Raw genomic sequence first — 14,102 nt, 5'->3', positions numbered from 1 at the left:
CTGTATATTCTAGGGATGAAAGACCCACTGAATGAAATATAAACTGTAGACTCAACCTACCTTAAGTGGGTGGGTTTTGAAAAAAAGTATTCACGACAGAAAATGCTTTTTTCGAGAAAATTATATTACATTTCTTATTTCAAAAATGAAAGATTTCCAAAATACATTGAAGTTAGAACCAAAGTGACGCTTGTGCTTGAAAATCCCAAAGTTCAGGCAGATTTCACGATGGTTTTCATCAGAATCGTCCCTATGGGCTCCTAAAAAAAAAAAAAAAAAAAAAAAAAAAAAAAAAAAAAAAAAAAAAAAAAAAAAATCAACGAGCATCTAGCAATTTTTCATGTTTAATCCACGCAACTAAAAATGAAAAAAGCGTAATTTAGAAGAAAAACTCTGATTCTTGGCTCTACGTATGAGTCTTAAGAGAAATCAATTTTCGATTTATTTTCACTATATTTTGATACATATATTTTGATGTAATTTCTAAATCTTATATTTTGATGTGTTATAGTCTGATTTCGCAGAATTTACAAGAGCGAGCAGTCTCTAATACTAAGTAAGCGATATTTACTTTATCTTTTTTTTTTACCAGCCAGTTTTGATTATTTTAACTTGTACTTGACGTGGGTCCAGACGCAGACTTCTCCTCCGACATCTAAGAAAGTCTGTTTGGTTCAGTTGTTCATTTGTCGCGATCTTGTGCCAGCTCTTCAGCTAACCGGATCCAGCAGGAGTCGAGGTATTTTCTTGGGGTTGTCCACAGATTCTTCAATTGACCGCCAGGTCACCTGTACCAAACTCATAAAGAAGCAGTGATAAGCACTTGATTGATGGTATTGTCATTGGGTCTCTCAGGACATGGCCAAGCCAGCGCCTTAATCTTTTTGGCAGTGGTCTCGGTGTTACAGCAGCAGAGGCGCATATCAACATTTGAAGTCCTGTTACAGTATTGATTCCCCAGGATTTTACGTAGACAGCAATGGTCAAAGACCTTCAGATCATGGGGATGAAACGCCTTCAGAGGCCAACTCTAGACTATACATAAGAGAATAGATCTAACAGATGCTTTATAGACACAAATTTTTTTTTCCCTTGCTGACCTCCTGCTGGCTCCACAAATGGCGGTGGAGTTGTGAAAAAATGGCTTGGGTTTCGATGATTCTAATCTGTATGCCAAGGTCACAGCCTCCAAGAGAGTCTATTTGTGAGCTAAGGTAAGTGCAGCTATTGACTGTTTCTAATTCTTTTCCGTAAAGCAGAGGCTGATAATCTGACAGTATATTTAGGTCTATGACTGTAGTTTTGGCCGTGTTGATCTTAATACCCAATAGCCGAGAGAAATGTGCTATTTTATTTAGCATTGCTTTGGCTGTTGCTGGATAGCAGTTGGTAGTTTAATTGATGATAGTTTAGTTGATGTTTTTTTTTATGATAGTTTTACATTATTCTTTATACTCCAAGGAATAATTTAAGGATGTTTTGAATCTGTGACTATAACACAAGAAGCACAAAAAAAAACTAATCAAATTTTTCTTTTAATTTTCTAGATGAAAAACTAATTTTTATAATAAGCGTCTTGTGAAATTAAAAAAAAATACCTTTCCTTCTAACCCACTTCCCCTTTATCTCTCTGTCTTTCTATTGCACTCAACTAGGATGCTGGGATGTTTTTGTTGACAGTAATTCTTTCTTTACCCTCAAATGGTCAGGTTTTTTCCTTGGCTAGCTTCACGGATAGACCAAGATTAGATAAATTTATCACAAACAAATATTCAAACCACTGTGATATGTAGCCGCGTATGAGAAGACATGAAATGTACTGACGCTAGGTAACTTCTATTATAAGACTCAAATAACCTTTAACTTTTGTCAGTTATACTGAAAAAAAAACAAATACTAAGAGCTAATGCCTGGCCCAAATAGCTTGAATCACTGGATAGCACAAAGGATGGTGGACTGGAGGATTTATCACAGGGTCATTCGGTGGCTTCCCTTTTTTAAGAATGGGTACAATAACACCTAACAAAGTAAATCAGGGACGACACTTTGATTCATCACAATCTGGGTTGCAACGTATAGATGTTCAAATAATAGATTACTGCCCTGTAATCTGTTACACGGCATGCGATGCAGGGCATTCAAGTTGTCGGGTCCTCTTGAAGATTTTTTTTTTAGTTTTTTACACTGTAGCGCTACGTCAAAATTAGAGATCACAAAACTATTAGGCTTCTTCGTTATGACAGTATTGATCTGATTTGTAAAATTACGGTTCTTAGACTCATCGGTATATTTGAACTCGTCTGCAAAATACTGGACCCACTTGTCCTTACTGATGTCCAATGCCTTTTCGTTATCTGTCTCTTGATGTTTAGAGTGCAGCTTCCATAATTGGTTAGGGTTTTCTAGGATCTTTTCTGCAGTTTCTTTTTGGAGATTTAAATGATGATTAGTGAGTTTCTTACTAAAACAGCGTTTTGTGACCCGAAGGATATTACTCGCTATATCTGATTTTGGGCGGTCACACTCGTTCCATAGTTTAAACCAGAATTTTGTTGCATCTTTTGCTTTCACTAGTTCACTGTTTTTTACCATTTTTTCACATGGGTATTCATCCAAGTCTTTTATTTGGAACGGCGGCTTTTTTGGCAAACCTTAAAGCATGGGATATTTGTCCTAAGTAGATATTGAGTTCATTGACTATTTCATGACATGGCAATGTAGGGTTGATTTGAAGCGGGTGGAAGGGGATTTTTATTTTTTGAAGGATCATATCGCAACTAGTTTTATATAGTTCCTTGTCAGCATTATCCCAAGTGCTATATGATCTCCATTTGCTTTTGACTTTTTCACTGCGGAAGTTTGAAGAAGGGAAGATAGGGGATAATGGTAGGTGGTCTGAATAGAGTTTTTCGGCTCCAACTGAAACCATAATATTACTACAATCATGGGAGTATAAGACATGATCCAGGTTTGATACATTTTGGGCAACGGTTATGAATGAATATGGCCTAATGTTCTTTAACAAATTGTAAGTATCTGGTATAACTCCCATCAAGACCTCATTACTCGGACTATGGTTATCTTCTAAATTGCAATTGAAGTCCCCAATTATCATCACTTGAAGAACAGCCCTCCGCTGTTTCGTCAGTTCCCTGCCAATCTTCTTACATGCAAGAGCAAATATTTGCTCTGATCTTTCGTCACCATAGTCGGTTGGAAGGTATTCATTGATACTGATACAAGGCTCTTAATCACTTGATAGAAAGCATTTTGAGTGAGGAGTTGCGGTGAAGAAGAGATATTCTCACTCACAATAACTGCAAGACCTCTAGAAGGGCGACCACGGGAATTAGATTTAGATGCAGGTTGAATAAAGCAATTTAGACAGGAAGAGAATTCAGAATGTTCGTGTAATTCTTATTCAGAAAATGCTCCTATAGGCATATTATATCATATTTAGCTGAAAGATCAAATATAAAGGGTATACGGTCCAGAACTTTACCATTCATATTCCAAGAGAAAATACGGCACATCATTTTGTGGATTGAAGGGGAAAAGTGGCCACATTTCGAGGGCAAACTGCATGGTAGCAGGTATGTTTGTTGGATCCACAGTTCAGGCGTTTGCGAGGTAGTTTGCATGGGCTATCTTTCGTGCTTACATGGTCTAGGCTTCCACAGACTCCACACCTTTCTTGATTGGTACAGTCTTTTACCAGATGTGATGTCTAATGGCAGCGGTAGCATTTTCGTGGTCGGAATCGAAATTCTTCAATTTTAAAGAGCTCTAGGGAGATTTTCAGTGTTTGGACAATAGCTTGGAGTAGATCGTTTTTGCTGGTAAAGTACAATTTGTGAGCTTGGGTCTCACCACAGCGTGTGGCCTTTTTACAACCTGGAATTAAACTTGTTAGTTCTTCTTCAGATACAGATTCGGGAATTTGCTTAACTATACCGATGAAGTGGGGCTTTTTAACTTGCGTCTCGATTTTATGTTTTGATGACATAGCTTTTGCGACTGCTTCGGCAAAAGCAAGAGAATCGATGGTTATTCTCCTGTCAGTCCGGTTACGTTCCAGCAACTTAGAGTCGGTACGAACCTGCGTCGGACACAGGTTATCGATAAACTCTTTTCTAGCACTAGAGGAGACCAGCGAAGTAGCGGGTTTTTTCACAATGACAGAGTGTAAAGGCATGCTTGTTCCTTCTTTAATCTCTGTTGCACCTTACAAAGTGAAAAAAAAAATTATACTAAATTATAAAAAAATTACCAAAAGTTACCTAAATTTAAATTACCTAAACAAATTACCTAAATTACCAAAGGAAACAATTCAATAAGCGAAAGGTAAGCCAACACAGCAGCCTGATAGCTGCGGAGTTGCCCAATATCCAGTACTTTTAACTTTCTAAAGCTTCCACCTGTATTATTTACGCTGTTACCATGATCAATAGTCAAGCGAATGACCTTTTTCTGTAAAATTTGCTCACACCTAAAATCAGAGGCAACGCTGTAGCGTTGCCTTCAATGTTTTATTGTTATTAATTTTTTTTTCAGAGGCAATTCATATGGAAGGGAATGTCGTTTATACTTCGGAAGGGGCTCATTCGATTGAAAATCGGAAGTTATAGTGCCCTTTTTAGGAGTAGGAAGTGATCGGAAGACAACTACTCCCCCCTCCTACCAACGCTGTCTTTTCGCAAAATTTATCCGATCAAAATTTTGAGATAGCCATTCTGTTCAAAATAGTTCTAAGATCAAATAACAAAACGTTTGGGGTCAACACCCCGCCCCCCTGAGCCCTGGGGCAAGGGTTGTAAGCTATACCCCGGAGGTATATATGGTTATTATGGAAAAAGTGGCCGTACAAACTTTGAAGGAGGCTCATTGGATTTGAAATCAGAAGTTCTATTTCCCTGTAAAGAGTCAAAGTTGATCAGAGGGTGAATAGCTCTCACCCTTAATTATACTACAATGAATTATATTACAAACTATTTTTTTGTACTTATTACAACATTGAAAATAAAATGAAAATTACAATGAAATAAAATAATGAATTGGTGAGTTTTCATTTTAATTTATTTGGTCTTTCTAAGACTGTTCAAGACACACATAGTTTTCAGTAGATAGCCAATGACGCAGAAGGCTTTGTACTTTTAAAGGTAGGTAAGGGGGCAATTATAACATGATTGTAACTTGATTTTACCGACTGGCTGGTCATTTCTACCGACTGTTTTTGTCATATTAGCATAATGTCCGTTCGTATACAATACGTAAAATCACTGAACGAGTCGGTAAAACTACTGGATTTACAAATGGAGATTCAGATTTTGGTACAAATCATGATCTTAATGCTGTTTATTTGGCCAAATGGAAAATTGTGGCACCATCTGTAAAATTACGGCAGGAGTCGGTAAAACTGCTGTGTTTACTGACAGACTTCGAAATTTCTGTAGATGACATGTCAATATTTTCGTGGTCTTTATTGAACCGAACAAAGAATTTTACTGACTTCTTTTTTTACTGAGTGACCAAAAACATTGGGGGCAGCCCCACTTCCCTCCCCTATGCGAAACGGTCCTGGGTACAAGTTAAATTAGTCTATAGGTCTGCTCTGCATTCTCTTAGAAGAAGGATGTGGTCAGTTTATGATAATGTTCTATCTTGATTAATCTTCTAGGGTTGGAGTTGCTTAAGCTCTGCGCTAATTGTAGCTGGAAAGGTCACTAATTTCACCATATGTGCAAACAGTGACGGACAAGAAAGCTATGGATGGACTCGATAGCGTGTGGTAAATTTACTTAAATGTACTCTAGAATGGGTATATTCAAAATCTAGGAAATTAAGCCAAATGAAATAGGAATCTGGGAGGCAATTCAGAACGATATTTCAGATTTAAAAGGAATGTGTTCTTTGCTGGACCATTAAGCCAAGTCCTCTTAATTTGCTCAAGATTCAATATATGGCTAGGAGAGAGTGTTGTTGAAAGAAATTTGGAGTAAACCCAAAGAATCAAAGAGAATGGCCAAGTGGATAAAAGTTTGGGACAATTATGTAGATGATAGAGAGTTTAGAGACTTATAATTTAAAGAATAGAGGACTGGCAAAAAATAAGATGGAGAAGGTTTTTTTTTTATGATGATTGTGCAGAAAAGAATGGAAGTGGTGGAAGCTCTGAGAAATCTGAAAAAGAATAACAATGAATCTGCTCTTATGGCATATCGGCAGAAGCGGAGGGAATACAAACAGACACTTCGAAGTAAAAAGAGGGAACAACATAAAGTCAGGAACTTAAAAATTAAAAAAAAAATAACAAAGGAACAAAAAAAAAACTCTGGCAGCTATTACTAGGATCTATCAACCCTGCTACTACAGTACAACTACTGATAGCTAATGCCTGGCCCGAATAGCTTGAATCACTGGATAACACAAAAGATGATGAACTGGAGGATTTATCACAGAGTTTATACCAACAGGCGTGCTACCCACTGAGAGAGGCGGATTACAAACTTATCTCACCAATTACGCATGAGGATATTGGTAAAGCCCTGAAGTCTATGAAGGAGAAATCTGCCCCGGGGACAGATAAGATCCCGGTGAATATTTGGAGAAAAACTTATTTTGCTTCAATTCTGATTAATTTATTTTCAGCTTTGGTAAGTTCGTGTAAGTGACCTGAAGAGTGGAGTTTGTCAGTTATGATACCATTATTTAAGAAGCGGGATAAGTCTCATCATAATAATTACCAAGGAATTCATTTAGGGAACAGTTTACCGAAGTTATTTTGTAAGGTTTTAGGCTTTAGATTAAGGAGGTGGATAGAAAATAGGGATGTATTGGATAAGGTTCAGGTGGATTTTAGAGAAGCCTTTGGAACAACTGATCATATATTTAGTCTGCAGGATTTAGTTAATAAACAAACTACTGATAAAAAATGAAGATTATACATGGCAATTATAGATATTAAAGGAGCTTTTGATTATGTTTGTATGTTTCTATTAATGGAAAGTTTGTTAGAGATAGGTCTCCCAATCCCATTTGTGTTAGTTTTAATTCAAATGTATACGTTCACTAGACTAGTTGTGAGAGTTGGTAGGTGAGTTCTAAGGATAGTTAGAGGATATAAAGGTGTTGAACAGGGCTGCACATTGTCTCCTAAATTTTTTGCCCTGTTAATAAATTCTGTAGTGGCATTTATGGAAAAGAAGGAGGTGCCGATGGTGGGTTCTAGATATTGTATCCATTTGCATGATGTTGTTCACAGATGATACTGTTTTGGCTGCCGATTTACAAAACAACCTTCAGAAATTACTTGATATTTAAGATGATTATTTGGATAGGATAAAGTTAGAGCTTAATTTGGATGAAACCATAGTGTTAATATTCCGTAAATGTGGTAGACTTGAGAAGGATGTTAAACTTAGTTTTGAGGGTAGAAGGGTTAAATTAGTGGAAGAATGGTCATATTTAGCTGTTAAGTTTAAGACGAAAGGAAATTTATTTAGTAGCCATATAGAAAGTAGGATTGAAAAAGGTAAGGCATGTTGTAATATGGTATTAAGAATTCAGCTTAGGGATATTAAAAAGATCCAAGTTGTTAAAGAGGTGTTCAGGGTTAAAATTTCTGGTATGATGCACTATGGATCTGAGGTTTGGGAGCACGCGAAGGGAGATAGGCTAGAAGCAGTATAATCATGATATTATAAGAGGGGGCTAGGGATAAGTAAACATACAAATAGTTTAACAGTTAGAGGTGATTTAGGTTTGTTTTCTTTAAGAAGTCGTAACATGGTTAGGCTTTGGGAAGAAATTTTAGTGATACCTAGGATCCGGGTGATGAAGGTTGCTCATTTACAAATGTTGAAGGGCAGCTCAGGTAGAAGATGGCCGTACCAAATTAAGAGTTTTTTCGATCGGTGAAGGCTAAGCCATATGTGGGGGATGGTTTAGGCCTTGAGTATAGGAGGGACCAAGTAAGTGGATTAATTGAAAGGATTTTACAGGACCAAAAAATACAGGCATGGCAGGCCCAGCGTTCGGTGTCGAATTCACTGGGTCTTTATTGTCGGTCGAAGGAGGTTTGGGTGAAGTTTTATTTTTTAAGGTGGGTCTGAATAAAAATTAAATAAAGTTATTAATTGGAATGAGGGCTGATAGTTCGCCACTAGGCCAAAGAAGAAAGTTAATCGGGAGAGAAAGGTAAAAGGCTGGTTTTTATTGTGTTGCAAGAGTAACACTTTGGTTTCGTCGTTTTTTGTTTTTTTTTGTTCCTAGCACCCCGAATTCATCTTATTCCTAGAAAGTGGTAAGGGTTTAACCTCTTTGTTTCTACGGAAAGTTCGAACCCTTGGCCGGATTGATGAATATGACTTTGTATTTTGGAAAGCTTCGTACAATTCTTGCCTGGGACCAAAAAGGATGGCTCTTGCTTGTCCTTGAGACGGAGCCTATAGGGTGTGAAATGAAGTGGAATTTTATTACCTATGTCAGAGAGAACTATCAGAAGTTTTGCAGTCAAGCTTTCGTTTCATCAAACCGTGTCTCTGCTTTCGAGTGGAAAGCTCTGTTTTAGAAGGCGAGCAGGCAGGCACTAATTTCAAATTGAAGATGGACTAAAATCTATAATTGTTAAATATATGCGGCAGTTACCCGACCCCAGAGTCAATATATCTTCTTTGAGTAAAAATAGAAAAATTTACTGAAACAAAAAAGTGACATTTTTCCAAGAGTCCGAAAGTGCTGCCGTCTATTGTTTCATTTCTGTTCGTGCTTTCGGCTGAGTTTATCATTCCGTTTTTCGCACTTGGAAATGCGGTAGAGAAATGGTATCAGATGTGCTTCTTAAACTTTAAAAGTTCTCTCATTGTTAAAGATATTAGAGTTTATCCTTTGCTCCTTTCTAAGTGATGATTTTAGAAACTTGGCCTACGGCAAAAAAAAGTCAGTTTTTGAACTAAGACAGATATATTTTCTTGACGGCAGTCGATAGCTCTTGATGAGCTGATTTAAGTATATGTCATCCATTTTTTGGTAGAAAAATTACTTCATGAGATATACCAGTTTGAAAGTTTAAAGGGGTTGACAGCTTGAGTAGTAACGTACAAACTGAAACCAAAAATAGGCCGATACCAATTGTGAGACATATATGGGAGTTTTATGCAGCAGTCGGCTGTTAGTTCATAATCATCTTTGGCAATGATGGGTTTGCAACTTTTGCAAGTCGGTGTACCTAGTATTTATTTTGTAATCCTTACAGATTAACAACTTCAGTATTTAATCGAAGCGAGGAACAAAACCAAAGTATTGCTCTCGCAACACTTTGCTTGGCGAATCCGAACAAGCGTTGCCGCAACACCTAACGTTGCCCATACAACGTAGATGGGGTTTTTGTCTTATGTGTGGAAGTTTAGATGAGACCGTATTTCACTTGATGTGTGAATGTGAGGAGCTGAGTGATTGGAGACTTGAAGTGTTTGGTTGGCTGATTATGATTTTGAGCGGTTGGTGAGAGTGTGTAGATGAGTGTTTTATGGGTATCAGAAGCTTGGCACGATTCCTTCGTCTTGCGATGAATCGTAGAAGTATATTTCTGTAGGATCGTGCAAAGATTTGCGCAACCTCTTTGTAATTGTTTTTTGTTTTTATTTTTTGCCATAACATATGGGCTTTTAGCGTAAATACATTCTGTTCTATTCTATTGGTTCTGTCGTAGGACATCTTTCCTTTTGAAAGCTTTGTCAAAGTGGTTCTACTATTGTTGTTAGTAAGCACTTATATTTCGACCAGCTTGGATTGTTCAGATGTCACAAGCTGTAGATTTAAGTTAACAAAATGTCTGTTCTTTGTTTCACTAATTTTTCCCGTTACGTCCTACGTATTGCGTTAAAATTATATCTGCTCCTAATTTCAAAAATTTCCGAAGTTAAAATATTAGTTCCAAAGGAAATTCATATAGATCCTGATGGACACGTCAGCATTTCTCATTAGACTAGAGTTATCCTATAAGTAAAGTTATCCTATCTCACTTATTTATTTCAGCGCTGCCATTTTCAGATGCACTATGCGCCACAAGCGGAAACTTTTTGTGTTTCGGCAGTGTTAAATAAGTCAACAAATTGTAAAGAGTTGTGTAGTGACTCCTTGCATTTAGGTTCATTCTGTGATATTTAAAAACATCAAGAGTGATTATCAATTATAGCTAAATAGAAATCACATCAGTGCTTTCCCTGCAAAAAAGTGATTTTCCTTGTTGTTCAAGCTAGGGGACTGAAGTTTCTAATATAGAGTTTTTGGCCATGTCAATTCCAACGGTATACTCTTTGCTTCAATCTGAAACCGTTTTTAACCGTTTCGGCCATCGGGCTTTCTTATGGATTTCCCATAAATTTGTTTTTGAAAAAAAATATTTTACTTTTAAAACTAAATTAGACACTAGTTGCCATTCTAGGATCAGCTGTAAATTGTAATATTTTCTCAGTAGCCAGTCTTTTGTAAATCGCCCTTTTTAATTTTTGGTTACTATTGACCGTGGTTGCAGCTACCGCTGTGATCATGATTACAATAAAGTGGCAATTGAAAATAATCGTACATAATTAGAAATGTCTTTGAAAAGTCGAAAAAACAATGGTCTGCTAGAACCCAGGACGAACTTCATTTCTAAACTTTTTTTTAAATAGAAATAAAATCCTGGAAAGGGGGGGGGGGTGCAGTGAGTTACAAGAATTGAATGGAATTAAATTTAAATGGATTACTTATGAACTTTACTGTAGCTAATTCGTTTTTTTTTTATTATTTTATTATCATACAGTTATTTAGTTATATTTTGATATTAATCTCGTTGTATGCAAAATAAAAAGTGTAATCTGGTGATTTTGTTTTATTCACTGCCTAAGAATAACACTCTTTTGCCTTTTTCTTAATATTTTTTTTTTCCGCTCTTCGTTTTTTGGCGCATGGCAATTTTTACTTCATAAAATATTACATGGAAATCTATATTTTAAATTGAATTCTCAGGTTTTTTTCTTATTATTTTTTGTCTGCATGGTATTGAGGAGGTCTTCCCCAAATGGGGTGAGAGAATGTCTTAAGGAAATATTTAAGAAAAATAGGAGCTTTTTAAGAGTGTATATAAAGAGAGGCTTTGTGTCTATCAGAATGGAGGAGGAGTGTTTGTAGCTGTATTGGCCTCAGGCGGTTTGGTAATGCAGTGAGTTGTTAGTATTAGTAGCAGTATTGTATTTTACTTTGCGATGTAAGAAGTCGATGCCTTTGAAAGGCTAATTTTGTGTTATACTCTCTGCTTCAGTTCCTGACCTAGTATGTAGGATTACATAAAAAAAAATATTTAGTTTACTATTGAGCCGGGTCACTCCTTACTATAGTTCGTTACCACGAACTGTTTGATCCTGCAAAATAATTTTGACTATTTTGCAAAGTCTATGTGTCTATATGTCTCCTGAGTCTATGTTTTACCCAAATATATATTCAAATAGAAATTTGACTGAAAATACGGAAACACTTTGAGCTTAAAGTGCAATACTACGCTTATATTCATCACTGTGGAAGGTGGAAGTCCAAGGGATAAAGAATACAAGGGTAGGCTACAAGTGATAGATGGAATTCCTTTCCTTAAAAGTTATTCCAATGACATCCATAACAAAAGGAAAAATATGGGAAAGGAAAAACTAGTCTAAATCTTGATACCGATTCCAAAATCACCTTAGTTATCTTTATAAAAGATATGGTAGTTATATATATATGAAAAGCAACATTTCATTGAGATGAAGATTTAGAGATGATTAATCAAGATTTTTCTCTAGGAATGATGATACCAAAACAAAGGTCATAGTAAATTCAAAGGGGAATGATTCAGGGCTCATTCAATGAGAAATTTAAGGTTCTAATGACCAGTTTAAGCAAAGATAAAGATTCTGCAGAAACAAAACGGCACTTTCAAATGTTTTTCTACGAAACTACAGCCTTGGCATTAACAGAACCATATACTCAAAGGCTAAAAATTCTAATGCTAACATTTCAGTCTAAAGTGGATGCTGCCAGACGGTGGCTCACTTTGTTCATAAGCCTATAATTAGATTCAACCTAGATTCAACACAAATTGCAAATTATTAAAGAAATAAAATAAAAATAAATAATGTCTTATTGTTTTGTTTTAGTTCTTTTTTCAATTGATTTTGACGATTAAGCTTTTTTGCGACAAAATACATTGTTCAAAACATATACTGTATTCGGTACAGGTCAGTGACACTCGAGGCTTTAGGAGGAGGGCGTAAAGGGGAAAACTAGTCTAGTTCCTATTTGGGGTAATTTTTATTCGTTTTAAGTTTCACTTATAGTCACAGTCATTTCTGTCTATCCTAGGTTTAGCTTAATTATAGGGCACTTCATACCAGGTCTTAACTTAATTTAAACATTTAAACCATACCAGTATAAAATTAATATTTTTGAGCTTTAAAAAGTTGGGACTCATATTTGAGAAGAGCCAATAGAGTTGGTTTAGATTCTCTGATATCTAGGAGGGTCTGAAGACCAATTATTGTGCTTACACACTACTACGGGTAGTCCATTTCGGTCTAGGATATTTTCCATATCTCCAGTTTATTTCACCTTTTAAGAAACATGTTTTGTTTTAATAGCAAAGTCCAATGTTAAGGATCCAAATCATGACGAAATTGAATTTTGGTCATAAAAAGGGACAGATGGTTTCCTCTAATTGGAAGAAAAGACAAAGACAGCAATGAACGATGGGAGAAAATTTCTTTATGAATCGGGTTACTTTAAGTAAGGTGAATGCAACAGAATAAAAATAAAGAAAACTTACGAAGTTATAGCTAAGGCCAGCAATGGAAACCCTGATTGAGCAGAATTTTGTGTTTGGGTATTCTTCCGCTATGAACTTAAAGGCAGATATCATGCCATCACAACCAGCTGCACCCTGGAAAAAAAAATTATGTTTATCAAAAATAAAGGGGCTGAAAATCACTGTAAAAAAAATTGTACAGAAAGAGAAGGTACATATTTTCCTGTATTTTTCATTCAAAATAATGATTTTTTATCATCAGCTATTTAGCTTTAGGCTTTGGTCAGCCAACTACTTTATTTTACTTTCATCTTTCGATGTTATGATTGAAAAATACAACCAACAACATATCACTGGATTACCAAGTTTTATTTTTTAGTGTTGCAAAGTTGTATCACAACATTAATGGTAACCATAATCTGGTATTGAACCAGTTGCATCAGAAAACTTAATCCTAGAGTTCAATCAAACACTACACACTATGGTCAATTTTGTCAATCCGATCACGTCACGTGCTTTGAATCTTGAGTCCTTTCAACAGGTTCGCCACGAAGATATTTGCAAGTTGGAACACGTAACCTTGATTTTTTTTACCAAAGTCAGGAGACACTGTTGCGAGATACATACAAAGAGGTTAAATAAGATTAAACACGATATCCACATTGACCTTGTTTACACGACATTACCTTTATATTGATGAAAAAAATGAAATGAAAGTCTACATATTAAGGAAGCGAAACAGTTAAACTATTCACATTAATAAAAGCCCAAATTTTTCGTCTCTGCATCCGAAAACCTTTACGAAACACCCCAATATTTAGAAAATAAGCTTACATAACGTAAAACCGTGAAAAAAGAAGACATTTTCGATTCAGCTGTTACTATAATATTATGTTTGATCTTACAAATGTAATAATAACATCTAAAAATACAGATGAGTTTCGCAGTATTTTAGAAAAACCATAGAAATAAAGAAAAATGTAATGTTTTTCTACAATAAATTGTAGATACATTTTCTTCATAATTTTTGAATTAAAATGCCAAGCTAAAGCCTCGTACAATTCTAACAGTATAAGAAGAAAATGAAATTTAAGAGAGTAAATGAGAAAAAGACTGCACCCACCTTATATCCTTTGTCTAAAGATATATTAATTAAATTGGTCAAAAGTATCAATGCATCCTCCGTCTTCTTATTCTTTCAGAACCCAAACTGATTAACATTCAACAAATTAAACTTCAAAGAAAATCGGTTAACGGAGCATCTAGAACATTTTTCGACACGAGACGA

The 14,102-nt window shown here is 35.8% G+C and overlaps 2 protein-coding genes across 9 annotated transcripts in view; one reads left to right on the top strand and one right to left on the bottom strand.

Moving 5' to 3' along the window:
- LOC136026470 (protein MON2 homolog) overlaps positions 1-14,102 on the bottom strand; it is a 483,967-nt gene that overhangs the window by 285,349 nt on the left and 184,516 nt on the right. The gene's annotated exons all lie outside the window — the stretch shown is intronic.
- The window catches only part of LOC136026472 (calcium-dependent secretion activator-like), a 122,519-nt gene that overhangs the window by 41,360 nt on the left and 67,057 nt on the right, over positions 1-14,102 (top strand). The window lies entirely within an intron of this gene.

This window comes from Artemia franciscana, chromosome 4 (genome assembly GCF_032884065.1).
Source record: "Artemia franciscana chromosome 4, ASM3288406v1, whole genome shotgun sequence".
Lineage (NCBI taxonomy): Eukaryota > Metazoa > Arthropoda > Branchiopoda > Anostraca > Artemiidae > Artemia > Artemia franciscana.
The sequence above is the reverse complement of the archived record's forward strand: the minus strand, read 5'-3'. Positions and strand labels throughout refer to the sequence as shown.